A 26,476-nucleotide genomic window follows, 5' to 3' on the forward strand; every position below is an offset into this window, starting at 1 on the left:
GACATGTAAATTTCAGGTGTACAGCATTATATTTCAGCTTCTGAATAGACTGCATTGTATTCACCACCAAAAGTCTAGTTTCCATCTGTCACCATACATATGTGCCCCTTTACCCCTTTCTCCCTCCCCTCACCCCCTTCTGCTCTGGTAACCACTAATCTGTTCCCCGTATCTATGTGTCTGTTTATCTTCCACATATGAGTGAAATCATGCTATTCTTGACGAAAGCCTCGGAGGTTGGGATGCCTGAGGGAGCTTGACTGCTCTCATGTCACTGAGCTGGTGAAGCACTTCGTGATCACTTAAGGACAGAGCAAACGTGAGCTGGCACTGCTCTTACTGCTGGGGCTCCGGGAAGGCAGCTTGCATTTTCCTGAAGTTGCCATCCCCTCCCAGCCACCTAGACCAGTCCGTCTGCACAGCCAGATTGAAAAGAAAATTCCCACTATCTATTGTCGTTCAACCAAAAAGGATTGGCCAGGTCCCTTTGCCTTTCTGAAAACAAGGAAAATCCATCTGAAGGAACCGTACAACTGTATGGTTATCACTGACTCCAAGGGAAATGCTGGAGGACGAACCAGAGCAGTGAAGAAATGTAGGAAAAGCCAACAATTCAGAATTTACGGTAATTTTGACAAATGCTAGGCTGAAGTCTACCTTTGACTTTTCATGAAGAACGAATCGCTAAGCAGTCACATAAATAAATTAGCAGAGAGAATTCTTATAATATATGTTATATATATAATATAAACTTTTCAAGAATTTTGGAAAAATGTATTCACACATAAACATCTATTATGCTAATTTACAAATAGTTCTGAATAAGCAAAACTTTGTTAGCTAGGTCTGAATGAGGATATGTATACATACATACACACTCATACATTATTACATTCAAGGTAAAATTATATTTCTTTAAAAAAATAAAATTTGGAGTTTTCAAAAAGTCTATTTCCTTCTTTTAATTATATTTTATATTTATTTATATTTTATATTTTATTTTGTTTATTTATTTATTTATTTATTTATTTTAAAGATTGGCACCTGGGCTAACAACTGTTGACAATCTTTTTTTTTTTTTTTTCTGCTTCGTCTCCCCAAACTCCCCCTGTACACAGTTGCACGTCCTTCTAGTTGTGGGATGTGGGACGCCGCCTCAACGTGGCCTGACGAGTGGTGCCATGTCCGAGCCCAGGATCCGAACCCTGGGCCACTGCAGCGGAGCTCGAGAACTTAAGCACTCGGCCACGGAGCCAGCCCCTATATTGTATTTTATAATCACGAAAATATTTACAGTCTAGAACTTTCTTACTAAGTACTAGTACTAAAACAGTGCCCTGTGATGTAAATAAAGCCTGATTTATAATTTAGGCCAAAACCAAAGACCTCAACAACCACATAGCACCAACTGCCAGCCTCCCAGAGTGTACCTCCACATTGCTCTCCATGCTAGAAGATGATAACAGCTGTGAGTACTAATTTCTGTGCAGTTGAAGGCAAATAACAAGTTTAATGGCCAACTATGGTCCTTTCCTCTTTAATTATAAAAATTACCAGTGCCAATGGAAGAAATAAAACTGAGCTGTGGTGTGGAAAGCTGGGGCTTTAGTACCACAGGGAATATAACAGTTTAGTAATCTAGCAACGACAAAATCAGATAGAAAATCTAGCTACGTATATGCTATAAGCAATTCCCAAATAAAGCATATTTGATATAGAAACATTACATTAGAACTATCTTAACAACTCAATCACAAATTTGAAAAGTAGCATTGTTGTCAATAAATTTCCAAGTATTTTTACTAGCGCTTATGCTATAGTTGCATAAAAGTGCAATGAATGTGGTTTGGAAACAATTTTAAATTATTTCTCTAGTTAGTGGATTCTTTTCCCTATTTGCGAAGTGCTTTTGTATCACTTTCATAACCACTTGGTGGAAACATTCGTAAAAAATTATTTTGTGGTTAAAATGGTCAAGCTGTTTCCAAACATTTCTACTGCAAAATATTATTTTTATAGTGAAGAAATTTTGGTATAACAATGTTTATAGCTTCTTTCAGTTTTTTTTGTCTTTGAGGACCACTAATGTAAATTCTCATTCCTTCAATAGCATTTTTATCATTATTTCAAATAGTATTTTTATCATTCAGCTTCTTCATAGTTCTACACTAGATTTATTTAAAGTTCCTCATAAAATCTTCTGAGTATTCAAAGACACAGCATCCTCATTTAATATTTTAGATTATTGTTTGTTTTTAGAATTTAGCAAAATCAAAATAATAGAAAAATATAAAACCATTAAAATAAAATGAGGTATTTTAATAATTTCATCTTTAGTACTCACGTTATATTTTCCAAATAATGGGTGTCTTCCCCCAGTTATTAACATATCATCTTCACGATCAAGAACAAGACGAATGGGGTAACCAGTTCTAAAGAAGAGAAATCTTAGTCAGGTTCTCCATCCATCCCACCCACCCATCTGCCATCCACCCGCCTGTTTATCCATTCTCTCATTTAACTATCTTCTCACCCATCCATCTGTCCACCTTTCTACCAACCTAGTCACCATCCATTCTCCTCCTCATTTATTCAACCATTCATTTAAGCATCCGTCCATCCCACATATATTTATTGAGTGCATATGGTGTGCTAGGCACTGATCTGAACTAGTGTATGACTAAGTTACTATTGTCCCTGTGGTCTATAACTTAATGGTTGGAGAACTAGTAAAGGGATTAATGTCATATGTCAGTTAACTTGTGTTCTTATGACACTCACCCAGATCCAGCCATTTTGCGTATCCCCACCACTAGTTACAAGGAGGAAGGATGTGAACAGAAAAATGCAAACTTAACAACAGAATTGGAAAAAAATGGCCAACCAGTTGTCCTAGGATGTCTGGGTTAGTATCTTCGTTTTCACCCTTGAGTGCTACTCTGTTGGTCAAGTTGGGCCCTTGGGTAGCTAGGGTTTCACCCTTTCTTATCTTTAGGGCACAGGTTCCCAGACTTTGGAGTGCAAAAGAATCATCTGGAGTGCTGGTGAAAATGCAGATTCCTAGGCCTTAGTACTAGGATTCTGATTCAACAGGTTGAGGAGAGGCCCTAGAATCTACATTTTTCTCAGTGATTCTGACACAGGTATCTTCAGGTACCTGTTGAAAACCATGATTCTAGGGCAAGGTTTCCTGGTCTTTAACAGTTAGGATCAACTGGAGCATCAGTTAAATGTAAGTTTCCGGGTCCATCCCCTGGTGATTCTGATTCAGTGAGTCCGGGATGGGGAGGCAGGAATTTCTGTGAGCTCAGGAGACTCTTAATATCAGCAGTTTGGGAAGACTGCTCTGGGGACCACAATGCGTGGCAGGTGTGTGCTAAGGCAGCGTTGTCGCTTAAGACGCTAGTTGGAACACTCAGCTGCATGGTGGAACCCCTGGGGCAGTTTTAAAATACACCGACAGCCGGGCCAGGACGAGGCAGCCTAGGTGATGGGATTTAAACGCTCCCCAGCTGATTCCAATGTACGGTCACGTTTTAGAAGTCATAAAGGCACAAAGCCTGGTGGGAATACGATGAACTGATTATCTCTTGCTGGGTCCCCAGTGGGTACGAATAGAGAGGGCTCATTATGGAAAGAACTGGGGGTGGGATTCAGATCTTGCCTCTTCCCATCTCTCCTTGCAGGATGAGACATATATCTCAGTGCCTTGGGACCTGGCTCTGAAGGACACAGAGGTGGTCAAGGGAAGCAAGACCTTTGAACTGTGCAGGCTGAGTGGGGCTCTGACAAAGTAACAAAGAACCAGCCATAGGAAATGAACAAAGAACAGGAAAGCCAGCACCATGAACAGCACGAGCAGCAGGGAGCGAGCCTGCTGGTTGACGCTAGCCCGGAGCTCTCTTTGAGGATGTCATTGTCCACTGAGCACACACTGAAGAGCCAGCCTTCCCAGGTGCAGAGAGGCGGAGGGTGGGAGCCTTCGTTCCTCACTCCTCTGTCTGCAGCTGCGAGCAGGAAGGAAGAGTGGGGGAGCAGCCTCCCCTTTGGCACTCCACGTGGGCAGGTGACTTGCCCCGAGCCTAAAAGGGTCACCTTGTCTGAAGCTCAGGGACAGGCAGCCTCAGGCCTAGAGGTGTTCAACTGATTGTACCCCTTTTCCTTTTTACAGCACATTAGCCTATTCTGAGACCTCTGTACATTTGACCTTTCCAAGAATTCTAGGAGGGCGGGTATTATTATCTCTAATTATAAAGAGAAAGAGACAGGAGACCGAGTTGCCCAAGGACACTCAGGTGGTTATGACAGTAGCCCAGGTGACTCTCAGGCCTCTGATCTGCCCTCAGCTGTGTGCATTTTACACGCTCTTGCACCCCAAGTGCACTTACTTGTTTGCGCCCACAGCTGCAATAGCCCCGAGTACAGCTGGTCTTCCCACCTTCCCGCCAAAACCTCCACCCACTCGCTTTACATGACAGGTGATCCTGTTGATGGGGATGTTTAACGTAGAGGACACTGTTTTCTGTAAAAGTGAGATAATGGGAGAGTTTTACAAGAGTGAAATGGCAAAGACGCTCTTTGTTTCCTGAAGCAGCATCACAGGAAAATCACGGACATCTACTGTCTGCAAAAACCCCTGAGATGGTCTGCGTCTGTCTTGCTGTGCTCTTCTCAGTTCATAAGTATCGTTAATCTTCACAGAACAGTGCTTCAGCAGAAGAATGGCATCTTCCAGAAGGGAAACTGTCAGAGTCCCGGGTTTCTGTTGGAAGCTGTAATCCTAGTGAAAAGCCTAGACCTAACGTCACAGCCAGGTGAAAACCAGCAAGCTCCTGGCAGGCCACTAAAGAAGAGGATGTGTTCACAGCTGGGACCTAGAGCACTTTGTGACTGGGGAAATGAAAATGTGCTACAAAGGGATGTGTTTACTCCATAGTTTATCCATAATGATGATTTTTTTTTTTTGGTGAGGGAGATTGGCCCTGAGCTAACATCCATTGCCAATCTTCCTCTTTTTCCTTGAAGAAGAGGGTCCCTGAGCTAACATCTGTGTCTATCTTCTTCTATTTTGTATGTGGGATGCCACCAGAGCATAGCTTGATGTCTGTGGGTCTGCGCCCAGGATCTGAACTGGCAAACCTTGGGCCGCTGAAGCAGAGTGCAGGAACTTAACCACTACGCCACTGGGCCAGCCCCTATAATGATTATTTTAGAGAAAAATCAAGTACAGATAGAATTTCGTGTTGTCATCCAATCACGGAGGTCATTTAAGTGCGTGCGGTGCAAATGAATGTCCTCTGTAAATCTAAAGCGACTGTGGCTGCTCTTTATTTGCTTGACAAGACCAGAGAAAATAAAAGGGGTCTCGGGTCTTAGCTGCTCCACTGATGTCCCATCCTTGGATTCTACGTTTTGGAGGAAACTGGCTGCCACCTGTGAGGCTGTGGGGACTGAAGGCCACGACGGAAGGAGCAGGTTGGGGAGGTGGGGGCGAGCTTGGACCTCACCTGCATGTGGGCTGGATCCTGTGTCGACACATAAATGTCCAGTTCTTTGTCCTCTGTCTTTGGAATAACGAGCACTCTGTGTAAAATTGTTCCTGTCCTCCAACGTGGACCTCTCCTGGAAGAGCACAGGGGAATTCCTGAGGGCGTGTGCTGGTCGGAAATCCCGTGCTGGGGCATCAGAAGCAAGTGAGAGGAGGATGGGCCAGCCTGGCTTTGTCCTGACCAGGGAACCGTCCTGTGTCAGCCGAGGGCGATGTGTTTCGGAGACTACGGTTCTGGGTGAGAAGTTGACAGTGTCTGGTTCCGCTCCTCACTCTGCCCTTGGCTCGTCAAAATCTTAGGAGCGTTCCTTCTGTTCATTCTGCGGCTCCCTACCCTCCACCCCCGAGAGCAACACACACACACACAACCTGAGAGGAAGAGATACGAGAGACTTGGCAGAGGGCCACGACTCTAGAGGCTGGTCTTTCTGGGATGAAACCACGTGCTCTCAGCGTCTGCTTCAGAACAAGACTCTCCCAAAGGTTCTATTACATATCCTGAGTCGCTTACCTTCCACAATTTGATCGACTTCTTCGAATGCCTTCTCGACGTTTCCTTGTTCAAGCTTTTTTTCAGGGCACAGGAACGAGCTGTGTTTTATGGCATCCTGAGTGACAGGGGAAAAAAACACAAAAACCAATTCTTTTCATATTTTTCTTCCACTGGCAGTTTTTTCTTAATCAAAGGCCAGTAAAATCACCCAAATTGCCATTGACCAGGACACATGAAAGGAGTTGTGCTAGCCAGAGAGCACTAGAGTGTTGGGCTCGCCACAGAGACGAGAGGCCAGAGGGCATGTCTTCTAGAACGGAGAAAACCAACAAGAAGGACTGGAAAAACGTTAAAAATTGGATCTGGGGACGCTATGGTGGTGCAGGATGACAACTACCCATTTCTCATTTTCAGTGTGGACCTCCAGGGAACAGCTGATAGGTCCAAATGGGTGAGGCTCTGGGCCCTCCCTTTTGACTCTCCCTGAAGAGAAGTCCTTGCCTCAGACCTAGGTAGCTCACGAACGAGAACCTCTGACTCAGGGATCTGAAGAACCGAGGCCGTGCTGAGGAAGGGGATTCAAGTCCTAGTGCATCTCTAGGCAAGAAAGCCCAAGAGACGCTGGAGGAAGCTGCCCATTTCTTTGAGTATTTGGCATATCTCCTAAGGGCCTTTCTAGCCTTTTGTTCTGTTTTCTTTCTGACAATAACATGAACTGACTCACACTGAAGATGGGAAGCCCTCCCATTCTGAGGTTCTGTGGACTGACCCACTGATCCTTGCTTAACCTTTGGACTCAAGGTGATTTTCTGTCCTTCCGAATGGTGCCTGTCTCCTGCATTCTTACTCTCCAACAGCTGCAAATCCATCGCCTTCCTTGCTGCTGATGATAATGATAATACTGAAGCAGGTAATATTTACTGAGAGCTTGTTTTCTGCCAAGCACTGTAATATATAGTGTATGTACACGTATTCTCACATTGATTCTATTATTCTCTCCACTTTCCAGATGAAGCAACTGGGCTCACAGAGCTTAAAATAACTTTCTCAAAGTCATGCTTCACATAAGCGATGGAGGCAGCTTTCAAGCCGAGGCTAGGTTTTCAGAAATGTCTGGCCTGACAATGAATACTTGATTTCTCAAAGCAGCAGGAAATGAACAGTATAGTGGAATTTTTCATTTTCTGCTACACCAAGATCTCAATAAGTCACCCTAGTACATGTGGAAGTATGTTTCTTGCCATATGGTAAACGTGTCATAAGGTAGTACCATCTTATTGTAATACATGCCATATCTAGTGAGCGCTGACTGTGTGCCAGGCTGTGGGCTAAGTGCTTTACACATACTAACTCGTGCCGTCTTACAACAACCGGATGAGGTAGGTATTATTACTACCTCCACCTTACAGTTGAGGAAACCATGGCACAGACAGGTTAAGTAACTTGCCTAAGGTCACGGAGCTAGTAAGTGGTGCAGCCAGCATTCATACCTGGCAGTTTGGTTCTAGAATCTATGCTTCAACCACTAGCATACACTGACTCTCATATATACAGTCATATAAATGAATGAGTGGATGGATGGATGAATAAGTATTGATATATATGACTATTTTGTCACCTATTTTTATTCCCAAAAGAATTTGGTGCTGACTCTGGACAGTCCTATTCTGCGGGGGCTCCAGATCGCTCACCATCCTGAGCCCCAGGATACTTCACGGCTGTGTCCTCTGGACGTCACTTCTCCCTTGAGGACATGGGATGAGAATTGAAGTTTCAAAAACCCATGTTAGGATCCCAGCCCAACCCTAGGAAGGGGAGTGAGCCGAGAAAAATGGCCTGGACTCCCTGTAATCTCGACAAAAGAGGAATTTGGATCAGAGTTGACTGGGTTTAGAAAGATCAAGAAACATGACTTTTTAAATAAATACTTTGAATATTGAGCAAGTTGTACCTTTTAGGAACATTCAAAAATGTTCAAATGGTTCACTGGGCCTTTGAAGATTTTTTATTTTCTGTCACAAGAAATCAAATAAGTGAGCTTTTCTCAACTCAATTACTCTGCACTCGCTCTTCATTCAGTTAGAACTGCCATCCTCAGTCCACGTCTGACTTTTCTGTTCTAAGTTCACTATTTGTGCATTTGCCAATATATGCTATGGGGTAGCATTTGCATTCCATCATCTCACCCAGAAACCTGAGTGGAAATTTCTCTGGAATTCCATCATGAAAGTCCCATTGCTCTTGGGCTCCACCTTGAAAACATTACTGTTCCCAATATCCATTCTCATCATCTTCCCAAGTTTCTAGTGGATACCTGGCCGCCTGGAATAAAATCGGCATCCCCCAGCTCCCCTTGCAGTCAGCTGTGGCACGTGACTAGGTTCTAACCAATGAGATGTAGGAAGGTATGTGTGACTTCTAGAAAGTGCCCTTCAAGGGAGGGGACACGCCCTTCATCACCTCATTCTCTCTGCTGTCTGCAATGCGACGTAATGGCAAGAGCTTCCGTAGCCATCGTGGACCAAAGTGTGACCTGGAGAATGGAAACCGTGCATGACAGGGCAACTAGAGAGAAGGAGCCCGGATCCCTGACACGTAGACCCCCATATAAGCCCTGGACTGACCACCTCTGCACTCTCTGAACGTGAGAGAGTAAGAAACTTCTGTCATTCTTTTCCTGTTTCTTGGAGCCTAAGCTAATTTCAATTCATACAAGTACTGTCTTCCCGAGAAAGCTGATTTTTCCAGAGCCAGCCAGTGACGAGATAAAAGTAGGGCCCTGACTTGGGCTCGCATTAACAAATTCACAAAGGCACTTGTGATTCTACAGCCTCGCAGGAGAGACCGGCCAGCCCCGCTCACCTCGATGGTGAAGATTACGGGCTCCAGGTCCTCATAGGCGATCTTCGTCTCTTCAACTGCACGCTTCGCCTGTGCCTCCGTCTCTGCAACCACAGCACAGACGGTCTGGCCCACGCACAGCACCTGGGGAAGGTACATGCGTGACGCAGGCAGAAGACTCTGGGTGGAAGGAGGCTCAGCTCATCCTCACCGGTGGCTGGTGCCTTAGTGATCGTTCTTGAGCAACGAGAACCACACTGGAGGCACATTCGATTCCGTGTGCTTGGCGGAAAATTTTTAATTAAAAACCAATTTAAATAATACAGACGGTTCCATTGGCCATGTTACTCAATGCATGTAAGCCCCTAACCTCACATCCCAGAGTGGATGTGAGATTGGCTGTGACCTGAATCTGCTGGGTCCTCTGTCAAGCTTGGTTCACATGTGTCACTATCATGATGTCATTTCAGAGTCTAAGATAAGGGAAGTATTTTTTGTACAACGCGGCTCCCATTGTGAACTAAGCTGTGTCCTCCCCCAAATTCATCTGTGGAGGCGCTCACCTCCCACGTGGCTGCATTTGGAAAGAGAGACCATACAGGGGACCTTAAGGTTAAACGAGGTCATAAGGGTGGACCAGAGCCCAACATGACTGATGTCCTGATAAGCAGAGCAAGAGATCCAGGGAGGCTTGTGCGCGGAGAAAAGGCCACGTGAGGACACGAGGAGAAGGCAGCCCTCTGCAAGCCAGGAAGGGCGGCCTCGGGAGGAACCGGACCTGCCAGCACCTTGATCTTGGACTTTCCAGCCTCCAGAACTGTGAGAAAATACGTTTCTGTTTTTTAAGTCACCCAGTCTGTGGTATTTTGTTGTGGCTGCCTGAGCAGAAAATGCAGCTCCTAAATGAAAGCCAGCCCTTCATCTGGAGGTCACACAAATGAAAGTGGTTTGTTCTGTGGCTAGAGGAGAAATAGTCTGTGCAGGACTCACTGAGATGTGACAATAGTAGCTGACACTTCCTGGGAGCCTTCACATGCCTTACATGCAAGAACTCATCCAAATCTCACAATACGGTGAGGTGCCTGCTACGATTGCTCCCCCCACAGAGGATGATACCAAGGGCGCCCCGCTAGTGCGTGGTGGAGCTGGAGCACGAACCAGGGTGGTCTGGCTCCGACAGCAGGTGCTCAATAGATTGTCGGAGAATTGAATTAAAAGGTCAGATGTGGCAAGGGCAACTTCATTACAAGTGGAAGGTGTGATGGTAGGTGGGAGCTGGGTCTAGGAAGGGAGGGAGATCAGTATAAATAACAGGGAGTGGCTGTATGATCTGTACTCTCCTTTCTAGATCTTTCTAGGGTAGTCTAACCTGATCCAGGTCAGTGCCTACATTTATTCTTCAGGTGAGGCTAAATGGACTCGAGAGCACACAGTCGGAAAACTAGGACTTATTGTTTTTCTGTAATAAGTTTCCTTTTTTTGGTGGGGGGTGGGGGGGAGGAAGATTAGCCCTGAGCTAACTACTGCCAGTCCTCCTCTTTTTGCTGAGGAAGGCTGGTCCTGAGTTAACATCATGCCCATCTTCCTCTACTTTATATGTGGGACGCCTGCCACAGCATGGAGTGCCAAGCGGTGCCATGTCCACACCCAGGATCCGAACCGTCAAACCTCTGGCCGCTGAGAAGCAGAACATGCAAACTTAACCGCTGCGCCACTGGGCCAGCCCCAATAAGTTTCCTTTTATGTTATTTCCTGCCTCCAGAAGAGCAGCTCTGTCTGAATAAAGACATCGGGGTTAGAGAGAAGCTGGAAGAATTGGCCCTTCTCCCCCCCGACAGCAGACATTGCTGGGAGGCAATGGAGAGCCGGCTGGAGGTGGTGCCTCGGTGAATATTTGCACAACGTCATCTGGGAAGGCATGTTCTGTACCTTATCTACAGCCAACAATTTGTCATCTTCGGCACCATTGGTGCCTGGAATGTCCTCAGCTGTTATCACATCAACCACCCCGGGGAGTTCAAGGGCCTTGGACAAATCAACTGATCTGAAAAGAGAGAAATATTTAAGAGGTAGAAATCAGCAAGCTTGGAGGCCCCAAACCTTTAAGGGAGGGAGAGAGCATGGTTGAAAATCAAAATATATAACAACTGGTCCAACTAGGCCCTGACCAATTGAAGCTGACCCACCACAGGAGGGTCCAGGAGGCCCCCTGCTGGGCCAGGGGTAACACTTTTGCTGCTGGGAGGGGAGCTTGAGGAGGGGCCGGTGTGGTTACGGCAAGGGGTCCTTAGGGAGCTTAGGACAGTGGCCATTTAACATGCAGTAATGAAGGACCTCAGTGTTTTATCAGTCACTGAATGTCGGCCCTGCTCAGAGGTACTCCTTTGAGCCCTGCCCGAGGCTGCAGGGGGTAGAATGAGGTGTTGGGAGGCTGAGCCGGAAGCAAGGGGCCCATACCTAGGATTTTTGTTCTTTCCTGCTGGTCATTTCTGGATTCTCTCCCTGCCTCCTCCTGGGGCTGCTGACCTTTTCTTTACTCTTTCCATTTTAGATCCTTTGGGTTTGGGACATCACAGGAGAATGGGCACATTCCTCCGGGGTAATCCCCAGGTGTGCTTTTAAAAAGCTTTTGAAAGCTTTTCATGTACTTACATGATTTTTGCATGGGCTCTGGTACTGGTCACCAAAGCCATTAAAAGTTCTTTATCCACCATGGGGATGTCATCGCAAAATATGGCTTCACCTGTGGCATGTTTGAGACCTGACAGGTGCATGATGGGCCGTCCGACTGGATCCTGGAGGGCTTGGTGAGAGTCCACACTCTGCAGAGGAAGACGTGAGATGCCCTGGGAGCCTTTAATCTCAGGAGTGGCCTGGCCAATCACTGACCCTCCTGACTCGGGATGGAGAGATCAACGGTCACCCTTGGGCAACAAACAGTGCAGTGGGCCAGATGATGAGCGTGACAGTTTTATGATGTAACTAAACCAGGGACTTGTCGTTTTAGTTATGTGGCAATGCCTTCGACAGGGCCAACCTTTTGGCAAAATTGGGAAGTAGGTGAAGGGGCACCCAGCTTCTCCTTTTGGCATCTTTCCAAGTGGGGACCCTGGACCCCTTTCTGCTGGCACTCAGAGGGTCTCCCTGTCCTGCTTTCTTGCCTTTCCAATGATCAACCTATTCAACTATAAAGCGATCATGATGATGAGGCCTAAAGTGATGTAATTCCTGAGGGTGGGGGACCAAAATCTTAGCCCAAATCCTGCTTATTGACTTGAGCAGGGCCTCTGGGGAGGGAGGGGAGAAACAGCAGTGGAGTCCACCCAGACCAGGACTAAGGTGCCTTGGCTGCCCCTGTTGATGGCACAAAAACATCCCTGGGAGGAGGAGGACACGGAGAAGGCGTTTATCCTGGAACTGTCCTCAGGGAAGAGCTGGTGTGGAGATGGGGTGAGAGGAGGGGTTGTGCTCTGAAGACAACAGTAGAGACTTTCTCAATCGTCCTTCAGGAAGGGTGGGGCCAGTTACTCGCAGAGCTCTTGTTTTCCTGACTGGAGGTTGCACATTTGCCATCAGGGCTGAGGCTGAACCCGGCCGCTCCCCTGCTCTGTGCTCCCCCACACCTGCTTTAGCTGCTCTTGGAACAGCTGCTCGGGAGCAGCAGTGCAGAGACTCAGTGATGAGGCAGAGGGCCAGCTGCTCCAGGTCGGCTCAGCCTCGAGTGCATCTAGCGGCAGCCCAAGCCTGATCTGACACCCAGCATCTTCCTGATGTGGCCTGAACAAACGGCCGATATTCTAGCAAAACTGGAATTCCGAACTAGAAACCACAACTCTGAAGAGCTTGCCTGTTCACACAGCTATCACTTTTCTCTTAGTTTCTAGGTTTCTGTTAAGTTAAACTCACTGACCTGGTACCTTTGGACGCCCTGGGGTACTGTGGCCGGGAAATCTTCTAGAGCGCTTAGGAATCGGTCTGAAATTTCAGGAAAATGACGGCCATCCTGAGAGACATAATTCAAATCCAAAATGAGACAGAGAAGCCGATTAGTCGATGATTGAGCTTGGCTGTGATTTATGTGAAAATGAGTCGGGCAAAGTGTCCAAGACACGGCAGGGCCAGGCTGGCCTGGGTAACCCAAATCCACATCACCCCCCAGGATTTCACTTTTTATCTGAACATTTCTTGCCCTCCCTCCCTTTGCACATGATGTGGAACTGGACTGACTGGTTTGAACCTGATCTCAAGCCACCCGGAGGAGGGAGAGGCCTGTCAGCCAGCTGGCCCGCAGAGGCAGGGGGAGAAGCCAGGACGTTTGGGGCTGGACAAGCCCTCCCAGAATGGGCTGGAGTTCACTGGACACAAAGATCCCCCGTCCTGATTGCTCTTCTCAGAACTCAGCTGTTCTGGAAGAGCAGTAAAATCAGGACGCCTCTCTGGGTGTCACTGAAACACATCAAGTGTCTTGATTCAGGAATTAAACGGCAGCAAGGACGATTCTGGTGAATGCGGCTGGTGAGGGGCTTCACGGAGTGAATGAAAACCAGACGCTTTAGGAACCCTGCACGGCGGGGTGGGGTGTGGTGGGGAGATGGGGTGTGCAAGGCAGGGCGAGAGCTACAATCACGGTCGGAGGAGGAAAGAGAGAGAGAGAGTGTTTTGCTTTGCTTGACTTATTCCAGAAGTTTACAATCAGAAAATCTGGAGAGAAGCTACTTAAATATTAGCATAAGAGTAAGTTTTGGTATTTTTTTTTAAATTTTTATTGAGTTAATCATAAGTTACAATCTTGTGAAATTTCCGTTGTACATTATTGTTTGTCAGTCATGTTGTAAGTGCACCCCTTCACCCTTTGTGCCCACCCCCGACCCCACCATTCCCCTGGTAGCCACTAATCTGTTCTCTTTGTCTACATTTTTAAATTCCTCATATGAGTGGGGTCATACAGAGATTGTCCTTCTCTATCTGGCTTATTTCACTTAACATAATTCCCTCAAGGTCCATCCATCTTGTTGCAAATGGGACGATTTTGTTCTTTTTTATGGCTGAGTAGTATTCCATTGTGTATATATACCATGTTTTCTTTATCCAATCATCTGTTGATGGGCACTTAGGTTGCTTGCACATCTTGACTATTGTAAATAATGCTGCAATGAACATTGGGGTGCATAGGACTTTTGGAATTGCTGACTTCAAGCTCTTTGGATAGATACCCAGTAGTGGGATAGCTGGGTCATAAGGTAGTTCTATTTTTAATTTTTTGAGGAATCTCCATACTATTTTCCATAGTGGCTGCACCAGTTTGCATTCCCATCAGCAGTGTATGAGGGTTCCTTTTTCTCCACAACCTTTCCAACATTTGTTACTATTAGTTTTAGATATTTTTGTCATTCTAATGTGTATAAGGTGATATCTTAGGGTAGTTTTGATTTGCATTTCCCTGATGATCAGCGATGATGAACATATTTTCATGTGCCTATTGGCCATCTGTATATCTTCTTTGGAGAAATGTCTGTTCATGTCTCCTGCCCATTTTCTGATCGGGTTGTTTGATTTTTTTGTTGTTGAGTTGTGTGAGTTCTTTATATATTACAGATATTAAGCCTTTGTCAGATGTATGACTTGTAAATATTTTTTCCCAGGTAGTGGGTTGTTTTTTTGTTTCAATCCTGTTTTCATTTGCCTTGAAGAAGCTTTTTAGTCTGATGAAGTCCCATTTGTTTATTCTTTCTATTGTTTCCCTTCTCTGAGAAGACATGGTGTCCGAAAAGATCCTTTTAATACTGATGTCAAAGAGTGTACTGCCTACATTTTCTTCTAGACGCCTTATGGTTTCAGGTCTCACCTTTAGGTCTTTGATCCATTTTGAGTTTATTTTGGTGAATGGTGAGAAAGAATGGTCAATTTTCATTCTTTTACATGTGGCTTTCCAGTTTTCCCAGCACCATTTGTTGAAAAGACTTTCTTTTCTCCATTGTAGGCCCTCAGCTCCTTTGTCAAAGATTAGCTGTCCATAGATGTATGGTTTTATTTCTGGGCTTTCAATTCTGTTCCATTGATCTGTGCACCTGTTTTTGTACCAGTACCATGCTGTTTTGATTACTGTAGATTTGTAGTATGTTTTGAAGTCAGGGATTGTGATGCCTCCACTTTTGTTCTTTTTTCTCAGGATTGCTTTAGCAATTCAGGGTCTTTTGTTGCCCCATATGAATTTTAGGATTCTTTGTTCTAATTCTGCAAAGAATGTCCTTGGGATTCTGATTGGGATTGCATTGAATCTGTAGATTGCTTTAGGTAGAATGGACATTTTAACTATGTTTATTCTTCCAATCCATGTACATGTAATGTCTTTCCATCTCTTTATGTCATCATCCATTTCTTTCAGAAAAGCCTTGTAATTTTCATTGTGTAACTCTTTCACTTCCTTAGTTAAATTCACCCTGAGGTATTTTATTCTTTTTGTAGTGATTGTGAATGGTATTGTGTTCTTGAGTTCTTTTTCTGTTAGTTCGTTATTAGAGTATAGAAATGCTACTGATTTATGCAAACTGATTTTATACCCTGCAACTTTGCTGTAGTTGTTGATTACTTCTAAAAGTTTTCCAATGGATTCTTTGGGGTTTTCTATATATAAGATCATGTCATCTGCAAACAGCGAGAGTTTCACTTCTTCCCTCCCTATTTGGATTCCTTTTATTCCTTTTTCTTGCCTAATTGCTCTGGCCAGGACCTCTAGTACTATGTTAAATAAGAGTGGTGAGCGTGGGCATCCTTGTCTCATCCTGTTTTCAGCGGGATGGCGCTCAGTTTTTGCCCATTGAGTATGATGTTGGCTGTGGGTTTGTCATCTATGGCCTTTATTATGTTGAGGTAGTTCCCTTCTATCCCTGTTTTATTCAGAGTTTTTATCATAAATGGCTGTTGGATCTTGTCAAATGTTTTCTCAGCATCTATTGAGATGATCATGTGGTTTTTACTCCTCAATTTGTTGATGTGGTGTATCACATTGATTGATTTGCGGATATTGAACCATCCCTGTGTCCCTGGTATGAATCCCACTTGATCATGATGTATGATCCTTTTGATGAATTGCTGAATTCTGGTTGCCAAAATTTTGTTGAGAATTTTTGCATCTATGTTCATCAGCAATATTGGCCTGTAGTTCTCTTTTTTCGTGCTGTCCTTGTCAGGCTTTGGTATCAGCGTCATGTTGGCCAGGTAGAATGTGTTAGGAAGTGTTCCATCCTCCCTAATTTTTTGGAATAGCCTGAAAAAGATAGGTATTAAATCCTCTATGAAAGTTTGGTAGAATTCCCCAGGAAAGCCATCTGGTCCTGGGGTTTTATTCTTTGGGATGCTTTTGATTGCTGTTTCAATCTCTTTCCTTGTGATTGGTCTGTTCAAATCGTCTGCTTCTTCTTGAGTGAGCTTTGGGAGATTGTAGGAGTCCAAGAATTTATCCTTTTCCTCTAGGTTATCCATTCTGTTGGCATATAGTTTTTCGTAGTATTCTCTTATAATCCATTCTATTTCTGCAGAGTCTGTTGTTATTTCTCCTCTTTCATTTCTGATTTTGTTTATTTGAGCTTTCTCCCTTTTTTTCTTTGTAAGTCTAGCTAGGGGTTTGTCAATTTTATTTATCTTCTCAAAGAACCAGCTCTATGTTTCATTGATCCTTTCTACTGCCTTTTTTGTTTCAATAGCATTTATTTCTGCTCTGATTTTTATTATTTCTCTCCTTCTGCTGACTTTGGGCTTTGTTTGTTCTTCTTTCTCTAATTCAGTTAGGTGTAGTTTAAGATTGCTGATTTGGGATTTTTCTTGTTTGTTAAGATGTGCCTGTATTGTGATGAATTTACCTCTAAATACAGCTTTTGCTGTTTCCCATATGAGTTGATATGGCATGTTATCATTTTCATTTGTCTTGAGGTATTTTTTGATTTCTTCTTTAATTTCTTTGATGATCCATTGCTTGTTCAATAGCGTATTGTTTAGTCTCCACATCTTTGTGCCTTTCTCAGCTTTTTTCTTGTAATCAATTTCTAGCTTTATAGCATTATGATCAGAGAAGATGCTTGTTATTATTTCAACTTTTTTAAATTTGTAGAGGCTTACCCTGTTTCCCAACATATGGTCTATCCTTGAGAATGTTCCATGCGCATTTGAGAAGAATGTGTAATCTGCTGTTTTTGGATGAAGTGTTCTATATACGTCTATTAAGTCCAATTGTTTTAGCTTTTCATTTACCTCTACTGTTTCCTTGTTGATTTTCTGTCTGGATGATCTGTCCAATGATGTGAGTGGGGTGTTGAGGTCCCCTACTATTATTGTGTTATTTTTAATATCTTCTTTTAGGTTTGTTAATAGTTGCTTTATGAACTTTGGTGCTCCTGTGTTGGGTGCATAGAAATTTATAAGCGTTATTTCTTCTTCTTCTTCTGTTTTTTTTAAAGATTGGCACCTGAGCTAACAATTGTTGCCAATCTTCTTTTTTTTTCTGCTTTTTTTTTCTTTCTCCCCAAGTCCCCCCAGTACATAACTGTATATTTTAGTTGTAGGTCCTTCTAGCTGTGGCATGTGGGATGCCACCTCAACATGGCCTAATGAGCAGTGCCATGTCTGTGCCCAGGATCTGAACCCTGGGCCGCCAAAGCAGAGCGCATGATCTTAACCACTCAGCCACGGGGCTGGCCCTGCATTACTTCTTCTTGATGAAGTGTCCCCTTGATCATTATATATTGTCCCTCTGTGTCTCTCTTTACCTGCCTTATTTTGAAATCTGTTTTGTCTGATATAAGTATTGTGACACCTGTTTTCTTTTGTTTGCTATTAGCTTGAAGTATTGTCTTCCACCCCTTCACTCTGAGCCTGTGTTGGTCCTTGGGGCTGAGGTGTGTTTCCTGGAGGCAACAAACTGTTGGATCTTGTTCTTTAATTCATTTTGCCACTCTGTGTCTTTTTATTGGAGAGTTCAATCCGTTTACATTGAGGGTGAGTATTGATGCATGAGGGCTTAATGCTGTCATTCTGTCGCTCGTTATCTGGTTTTCCTGCGTTACCTTTGTTTCTCGTACTTTGTGTTTTAGCCTACCCATTGACTTCTGCAATTTCTTATGCTGGGTTTCTTAGATTTTTCCTTATTTATGTTTTGTGTCTCTGTTCTGTTTCTTAGTTTAGTGGCTACCCTGAAGTTTGTATTCAGAATCTCATGTATAACATAGTCCATTTTCTGGTGCTCTCTTACTTACTTGGCCTTTCCTCTTCCCCTCCTAAATTATTATTTTCATCTCTTATTCCAACTTGTGTTGTGAGTTTGTGGTTAGAGTGATAAGATTGTCTTTGCTTTGCTGGTTTCCTTCCCTTTATCCTAATGCTATAGTTGAATATTTGCTATCCTATTCTGATTCTGTCTCCCTACTCTGTGATTTGTGACCCCTTTCTCCCTTTTTTCTTTTTTTCAGGTATGAGAGCCTTCTTGAGGATTTCTTGTAGTGGAGGTTTTTTTTTTTTTTTTTTTTTTTTTTTACAAAGTCTCTTAGCTTTTGTTTGTCTGGAAAAGATTTAATTTCTCCCTCATATCTGAAGGATATTTTTGCTGGATAGAGTATTCTTAGCTGAAGATTTTTATCTTTTAAAGTTTTGAATATGTCATTCCATTCTCTCCTAGCTTGTAAGGTTTCTGTAGAGAAATCCGCTGAAAGTCTGATGGGGGTTCCTTTGTAGGTTATTTTCTTCTGCCTTGCTGCCATGTGTATTCTTTCTTTGTCATTCATTTTTGCCATTTTTACTACTATATGCCTTGCAGTAGGTCTTTTTACATTGACAAATGTAGGAGATCTGAAAGCTTCCTCCACACACATTTCTCCCTCAATCCCTAGACTTGGGAAATTTTCTTCTATTATTTCTTTCAGCATTCTTTCTGTTCCATTTCGCTTTTCCATGCCCTCAGGGATTCCAATAATTCTTAAATTGGATTTCCTCATTGAATCTGCTATTTCTCAGAGATTTTCTTCATTTTTTAAAATTCTTAGTTCTCTTTCTTCCTCTTTCTGGAGCCATTCAGCCTGTCTATCTTCGATTATGCTAATTTTCTCCTCTATGTTGTCTACCCGTGCATTCATGGAATCTGTATTCTGTTTCATCTGATCCATTGTATTTTACATCTCTAGTATTTCTGGTTGATTCTTCTTTATAGTTTAAAACTCTTGTGAAGTAACTCCAGAACTCGTTGACTTGTTTCTCTATATTTCCCTTTACCTCATTGAATTTTTTGATGATAGCTACTCTGAACTCATTTTCACTTAATTTACCTATTTCCAAGTCCTCAGGACATACTTCTGTATTTTTATTGTTTTCCTTTTGGAGTGGAGCTTTTATAAATTGCTGGATGGTAGAGGAGCAGTTTTTTCACATGATGCTATTGTTCAGTTGCAGTTACAGCCTGCCACAACTAGATGGGGGTCAAGAGCCGTGCGTTCCCAGCCCCCCGCCTTCAGCCGCGATGGCGGTACACAGCGCAGGTTGCGGGAGGAGGAGCACTTTTTCTCGCATGCTGACCTGGAGTCCGTTCAGCACTTGCTCTCTGGTTTCCTGGGGCCCTGGCTTGATGGGGTCCCTGCACGCGAAAGCTTCCCCCTGTTAGTGGGTTTCGGCTGCGCGGGCAGTGGTAGTCCTGGACAATCCCGCGGATGTGCAGCCACTCCCCCACTCCATCCCTCTCCCATGGCAGCAATCCCAGTCTCTAGGGGAGGGAGCAAAGTTCTCTCTTACCCCGTTCCAGCACCTCCGATGGGGGCTCCAGCCTCTCTGACCTCTGTCATTTGGCTGCTGTGGGTCTCTGACAATCTCTGTATTATTAGAATTATTGGTTGAAGTTCAGTTGTTCATTTTCTGGTTGTAGTTTGGAGGGGAGAGAGTCCCGGGTGAGCTCACTCCACCATGTCACTGATGTCACCTCAATTCCTGTTGTTTTAACCCACCCAGTTTGTGGTGCTTTGTTACAACAGCTCTAACGAAGGCAGCCAAATAAATCACTGTGCAGAGACGTGGGGTGTCAAGACAGGGGTATGGTCCACGTGCAGTGTGTTCTGTGCAGGCCGCTCCAGCAAGTGCTCTGATAAGCAGGGCACAGCCTGACATTCTTCCCTGCTCCTGGGTGAACTGTGGCTACTTCAGAAACAACTGAGGGAGGCCCTGAGCTGGGCTGGGATGATGTGGGCTGGGGGAGCCTGAGGCACACTTCCCACCTGGCCTCAGGTGGGTGGAGGGGTTTCCCCATGTCAGACCTACCTCCCAGGACCCCCATGAGCTGCTCCTCTGAGGGCTGTGGGTGGTTCCTGAGCAGCGTGTACATGGACATCACCATCCCGGGGGTGCAGAACCCGCACTGGGTGCCGTGGCTCTTGGCAATCCTCTCCTGGAAGGACATGTGGTCACAGGCCCTGCCTGCCTGCTGCCTCCGCCTCTCAGGGGGGAGGGTCTGTGTGCTGCGTCTCCCTTGTCATGGGGGAGCCCAGGCCCTGAGAAGCCCTCCTCCCATTGCTCAGAGATGGCCAGTGCCCCCTTTCCCACGCTGCTCCTGGAGCAGGTGACTCAGAAGCCCTGTTCTAGCGTTACAATCGCTTCTCAAGCTCAAATGCATAGTTCCTTCTAACTGGGAATTAGCAGCGTGCAGCCTTGATTCCCAGAGTGGGAAGAAGTCTCCAAAAATCATCAGTAAAAGGAAATTATGTGTAGGTTTCAGAAACAGCTTTCTGGAACACCTCCATGTCTTAGTTCTGCCCGTGGGGCCGCCTCTTTTTGATGAGCTTGGAGACTATCTCCTGTTGACCTCACTTCACTTTCTTCTTTAAATTCTTTTGTGTTAGCTCAGAAGGAGCTCTCCTTTCAAAGGTCCAAGATTGTGGTCTGTGTCCTAGATCCTTGCTATTTAAAGTGCAGCCCCGGGACCAGCGGTGTTGGTTCCACCGGGAGCTCATAGGAAGGCAGAACCTCAGGCCTCTGCTCCAGACCTCCTGACTCAGAATCTGTGTTTGCAACAAGCTCCCTGCTGGGTCTCAGCGCTCTGAAGTTTGGGAGCCCTGCTCTAGATTCCGAATGTCATCCTAGGATTCGGGTTCATCAGCCTTGCTGTGAACGTCCTTTCTGATCTCCTCAGGGACTCTAGGAAAATTTCCTGCGTCCTTTGCCTTTGCTGACCTTCCTGGAATCGATTTTCACGTGGTTAAACCCAGAGACCCTTTGGGCTCCTCCTGCCTGGAAGGCCTTGCAGTGTTGGTGGATCTGGACCTATGACACTCCAAACCCTGTGACAGTGACAGAGAAATTCATGTGTTTTCTGCCAATGCAGGTCACAGTACTCTTAAAACCAGCCTCTCTTTTCCATCTTCAAGTTAAGATTTGGAGAAACAACTGTCCTTGTGCTCTGGCACAGTCACCCTCAATTCTGATTTTACTCCCAAGAACCCCATACCATAGGAGGTAACCCTGAATTTGATCCTGTTAGCCGCAGAGACATTTCATTCTATGCATAACATCCGTTGTACAATATTTGTCCCACAGCATAGTCCAATAGGTGTTAATTGATGTTTTTAAAGTCCTGCTTATCATTCAAGTAGAAAAAATAAGAAAAACGATGATCATCTAATAAAATGTGGAAGGATTTCCAGGCTTCTTTTAAACCACTTCACAGATATTATTATCATCTTGGTCAATATGCATCCAAAGCTTGTACTCACCTGACCCCACCCTGGCAGCCCCAGGCAGCACTGTGAGTGCAGCATTGGTCAAAAAGGTAAAGTCAAGAAGTGAGACGATGAGGACGTGCTCTCACCTGCACCGGGTGAAGCCTGGTTTTGATGCTTCCAACACCTTCCACGGTGGTGACAGCAGCTCCATACAGAGAGCAGATGGGCACCAGGCACGCAGTGACGGAGAAGTGTCTTTGTATGAGAAGTACAAGGAAAACCAAGAGAAGTGACACAGTTATGCCTCATGGGCAGCGGGAAACCCCCAGGCCTCTCATTCAGCCTAGGGAATGGGGAACTGGAGGGGCGTCAGAGAGGAAGAATTTAGAGTCCTCTCTGCTGACTGTATTATCTGCACGAATTGGGGATCCTTAGGGTGAGTAGGGGCATTCTGAACTTCAGAAAAATTTTCCAAGCCCAGAACAGACCCACCTGGGTCTGGACTCAATGAGAGTGGGCTCGGGTCATCAGGAGCATGGTTAGACCTCAACCAGTGTTCATTAGGACACTGATCCCACAACAGGCCAAAGGCACACCTCTGTCTTCTACTCATATTGGAGAATTTTTTTGCTTGTTAATTTTAAACTCTCCATGTAAGGTCCCTCAACAGTGTTGGGTGGTCTGTGTTCTGAAGTCATTTCTTGGGCCAGTGGATTTGGGAACAGCCCAAGTCCTGGAATCTGGCCCTTAATTAAAGGATGGAGTCATGGCCCAGGTCCCTGCAGAGTCCAACAGTAGAAAAGGCATTCGCTTCAGAGCCAGAAAACGTGGGGTCAAGTCCTTATTCTACAGCTTGCTAGTCGTATGACCTTGAACAAGTCATTTCGTCTCTGATCCTCAGTCTCCTCATCGGTAAAATGAATGCTTTGCGTACATTGGGGTTTGTTAACCTGGGCCTTGGGAGGTCCATGATCGCCCTGAAACTGTGTGTTTTCTGAGTAGAGGGCTCCCAGCTTTTCTCAGGTTTTCAGAGGGGTCTAAGATCTATAGAGAGCGAAAATTGCAAGACTGGAAGATCCTTAGAGATCTTTGGCTGTGAGGTGAGAATACAAGGCTGGCAAAGAAGCAAAGCCTCCTCCGGCCTCTGGGCAGGATACCTTATCTTCCTGGACACGGGGTCGTGCTTCGACACCATCACGGTGCAGGCCCCACAGCCTCCTCTTCCGCAGACATACTTGGTTCCCGTGAGGCGTACTGGAAAGGGGTGGTCAAGGAAAAGATTCCAGGGCGGACATGTTGCCTCCATGATAGCGGCCTCCCCAGGGTGTCTCTAGCCAGGAAGGTCTTCTTTGTGGGGTGAGGTGCAGGTCTGAGGAATCAGTCGCCTGCCTGCCTCCAGGTGTCAGTAAAGGCCACTCCATATCTTATTAGCTGTGTGACACTCGACATATTAACCTCTCCCTGCCTGCTTTCTCGCTTGCAAAGAGGGGAAAGTAATACCTACTTGATCTTCACAGGTTTATCATAAGCATCTTGGAGGGTAATGGATGAAAAAGCCCTTTGGAAAAATCCTATTTCCATCGCAGGTGTTCTTCCGGGTTCCAATCATATGATCGGAAGACAACTGCTTTCTAGCGGTGTTACTAGTTTTGCCCAGCAGCTGGTATTGCATTTGAGAGCAAGCGAGTGAGCCTTTGGAGAAAGTGCATGCTTATCACGGCCCACCCTGAGCGCCCCTCGGCTCCACCTCCTAAGGGCAATCGTCCAGGTCCAACCCCAAATCTAGTTTCAGCCTCCACCCCTTTTCTTTAGTCATCCTTCTCCCAGACTGTGGTCGATTTCCACACAGTTTATGGACTGGATGTAGTTCACTAGAATTGCTAAGAAGACTTCGGAATCACTGACTTTTTTTTTTCTTTTTTGAAAGCCATGGGGCTTGTTCATCTAAATTAAGCCATAACTCAAATGCTTCTCAGAGAGGGTATGTCAGTGAGTGGAGTGGGCTGGGTGTAACTGGGAGCTCACGCCCCACTTTAGACAGAGGACTAGGGACAGTCCCTGCTCAGCCCTAGGCAGGTCCACTGTAACGCAGGAATGACTATCTTCTCATTTTTCATGAGAAGCTGAAAAATCTTGATTTTTACAAATATGAGATTTCCTTATTTTCAAATATCGACTACTAATTAAAAACCATGTGGGCTTTTAAACAAAACTTGCAGAGGGGCTGATTCCATCAATTTGTAATTTTTCTCATTAATTTGGTTCTTGTTGGCTTCTCTGGGAGAGCCATTAGATTCACCAATTACACTATGTTTGCTGTTACGATCTACCTTTCAGAGCGTAAAACGGTGGCAGACGACAGATGTAGGAAAGGCGATCTTCCCCTACGATCAGGCTCTCCCAGAGTCTGGAGAAGCTGGTTTCCCTGCAGGGCAGGCACAGGTGACACAAACCTTTGTTACCTAACCGCCTGCTGGGCATCCAGAAAGCCCTTACGGGAACAATTAGTGCTGACGTGAGGAGCTTAGCTTATATTTCACTGGTATTAAAGCAGGATATAAGGACCTCTGGGGAAATTTTATCCTCAACAAGTAGCCCAGTTAACTTAATACCCTTAAACCATTGCCAAAAGCAAACAGAGAGTGGCGGAGGGGCTGACCGTCTGGGGATGGGGAAGTCTGATCAGTTCTCATGGTCACAGCTGGCCTAAGTTTCAAGGAAAACATAGACACAGCCAAAACATGGTCAAAAGGGTCCAGTTCTTTCGTAGGAAGGTCAGCAGTGTGACTTCCGGGTCTGCGTTCCTCTCCAGCACCTGTGTTGGGAACAGAACAGAGGTGATTATGGGGATTAAATCAGTGACCGGTAGAATGTCTGCTGCGGCTTGATTTAGGGATTGGGGTGTAATATGAGGCCCGGTTTCACCTGCCCTGTTTTTTTGTGCTCTGAGGGCACACAACTTTCACACGCATTTTCAGAGCAGGAACTCACCCAGCAAGTGTGGCAACAACGGCCTTACGTGTTGTTAGAGCTGAGAACTGCAGCTGCGTAAAGACGCCCTGGGAGCCAAGTTGTTCATGTTTGCTCTTCTCTCTATTTTTGTGGAATCTTTCAACCCAGTCTTTTGTACTCTTAAAATATTCAAGCTGGGGAGGGACTGGGATGCTGTGTGTGTGCGTGCGCGTACGTGTGTGTGCATGTGCATGCACGAAATGAAGGGTCCTGGAGGGAAGAAAGATGGGTAAAAGGGCCACCCGGTGACGCAGAGGTTAAGTGTGCACGTCCTGCTTTGGCGGCCCGGGGTTCGCCGGTTCAGATCCCGGGTGTGGACATGGCACTGCTTGGCCAGCCATGCTGTGGTAGGCGTCCCACGGATAAAGTAGAGGAAGATGGGCATGGATGTGGGCTCAGGGCCAGTCTTCCTCAACAAAAAGAGGAGCATTGGCAGCAGATGTTAGCTCAGGGCTAATCTTCCTCAAAAAAAAGAAAAAGAAAGATGGATAGGAAGTGTTTCTATGCTGGCCCCTCTGATTCACCTCTGGTGGAGAGTACATTTGATGACATCAGGGATCTGAAGAGGTGGTGGCAGAGAGGGGGGTGGGGAGAATTGCCGTCACCCTGGAGAGGCCCCAGAGTGTTCCAATCCCCTCCCTGGCAGAGTGGCTGATGGTGAGCCTTGTTGCCCCAGCTCAGGACCCAGGATGCTCTGGCAGAGCACTAACGTTCCTCCCTCCCTTATCTTGAAAAGTTGGGGATTTAGCGTTCAAAAGCCGTGGAGGGACCTTCCTTGATGCTTCTTTCTCATCTGCTTATTTTGGGATATTTCCTTTGGCTTTGTTCTGGGATGTCCTGCAAACACCTCCCTCCATTCTGTTGCATCAGAGGAAAGGAAGATACAGTGGCCTATTCACGTTAATTCTTCCTTTCTCCCCAGAAGAAAAATGTGAACTTGTGTAGACCTCAAAGAATGAAAAAGTACGGAGGGAGATGCTTCCAAGTTGAGATGTTAAAATTCAACTGCTTTCTGAATCTCCAGGGGGCTCCGATCAGCGAAAGAAGCCCTCCTCCGCCTGCCCTTCCCCCCACCACAGATCTTCAAAAGCTGTTTATTGAGAACGTGGTTGGATATTTTTATTATCTACCTGACACCACCCCGACCGCACACATCTGTGTTTCCTCTAACCCTTGATTTATGCCCTGTTCTGGCTGCAGCCACCTCACTCTGGGCTCATGACTCAGGAGGGATGTGGAACAGAAAATAGAGGAAGGGACCCCCAAAGCTGAGGCCAGTGGGACAAACAAGGGCCCCAGCTCATGAGCGACAGTTTTGGAAGAATGTGTGCTGGTTGTTGGCCGTGGACACTGGCTGCAAGAGAGAGATTAGAAGGGGGTGGATGACAGCTTAGAGGCTCTACATTCTGTCTCCTTTCTTGGGCCGAGCCCTGGGGCGGGGGTGGGGCCCGGGGGGGACATGACAAGATCTCAGTTAGGTTTGCAGGATTGGAGGGCTGAGGGCCCTGGAGGAGAGGCCACCTGCTTTGGGAGCTGCAGAATGGTTCCTTTGAGAGACAGACAGACTCACAAGAGCGGTGGGCCTGGCAGAGGGCACTGAGGGCTCACTAGTGGCCTGCGTGCACTGATGGTGAGGACCGGAGGGAGAGTGCTGGGACCAGGGGCAATAGAAGAACATCTTGTTATCCATGTTCCCCCTGGAACTTAGCTGCAACCCAGGCAAGAGGGGGACAGAAAGTGGGCTGCAATTACCTTTCAACCAATTCTGTGTAATGGAGGCTCAGAAAATAAAGTTGATGAATAGAAAAAGAAAGCAAGCTGCATTTCTTCTCCTCCTGGGTTTGAGGATCAAGGTGTTACTAGACGAAGTGCTTCCCATGCGTGAGAGCCAGGGCT

General features: G+C 45.7%; 1 long non-coding RNA gene and 1 pseudogene across 1 annotated transcript; one reads left to right on the plus strand and one right to left on the minus strand.

The window, feature by feature from the left end:
• Positions 1 to 26,476, minus strand: part of LOC100067956 (aldehyde oxidase 2-like) — a 46,309-nt pseudogene that overhangs the window by 18,498 nt on the left and 1,335 nt on the right.
• LOC138918686 (uncharacterized) lies at positions 12,703 to 26,393 on the plus strand. The gene is made up of 2 exons (XR_011428334.1): positions 12,703 to 13,616; positions 17,716 to 26,393. It is a non-coding gene; the product is annotated as an uncharacterized lncRNA (long non-coding RNA).

The sequence above is a fragment of the Equus caballus genome, chromosome 18, assembly GCF_041296265.1.
Source record: "Equus caballus isolate H_3958 breed thoroughbred chromosome 18, TB-T2T, whole genome shotgun sequence".
Taxonomy (NCBI): domain Eukaryota; kingdom Metazoa; phylum Chordata; class Mammalia; order Perissodactyla; family Equidae; genus Equus; species Equus caballus.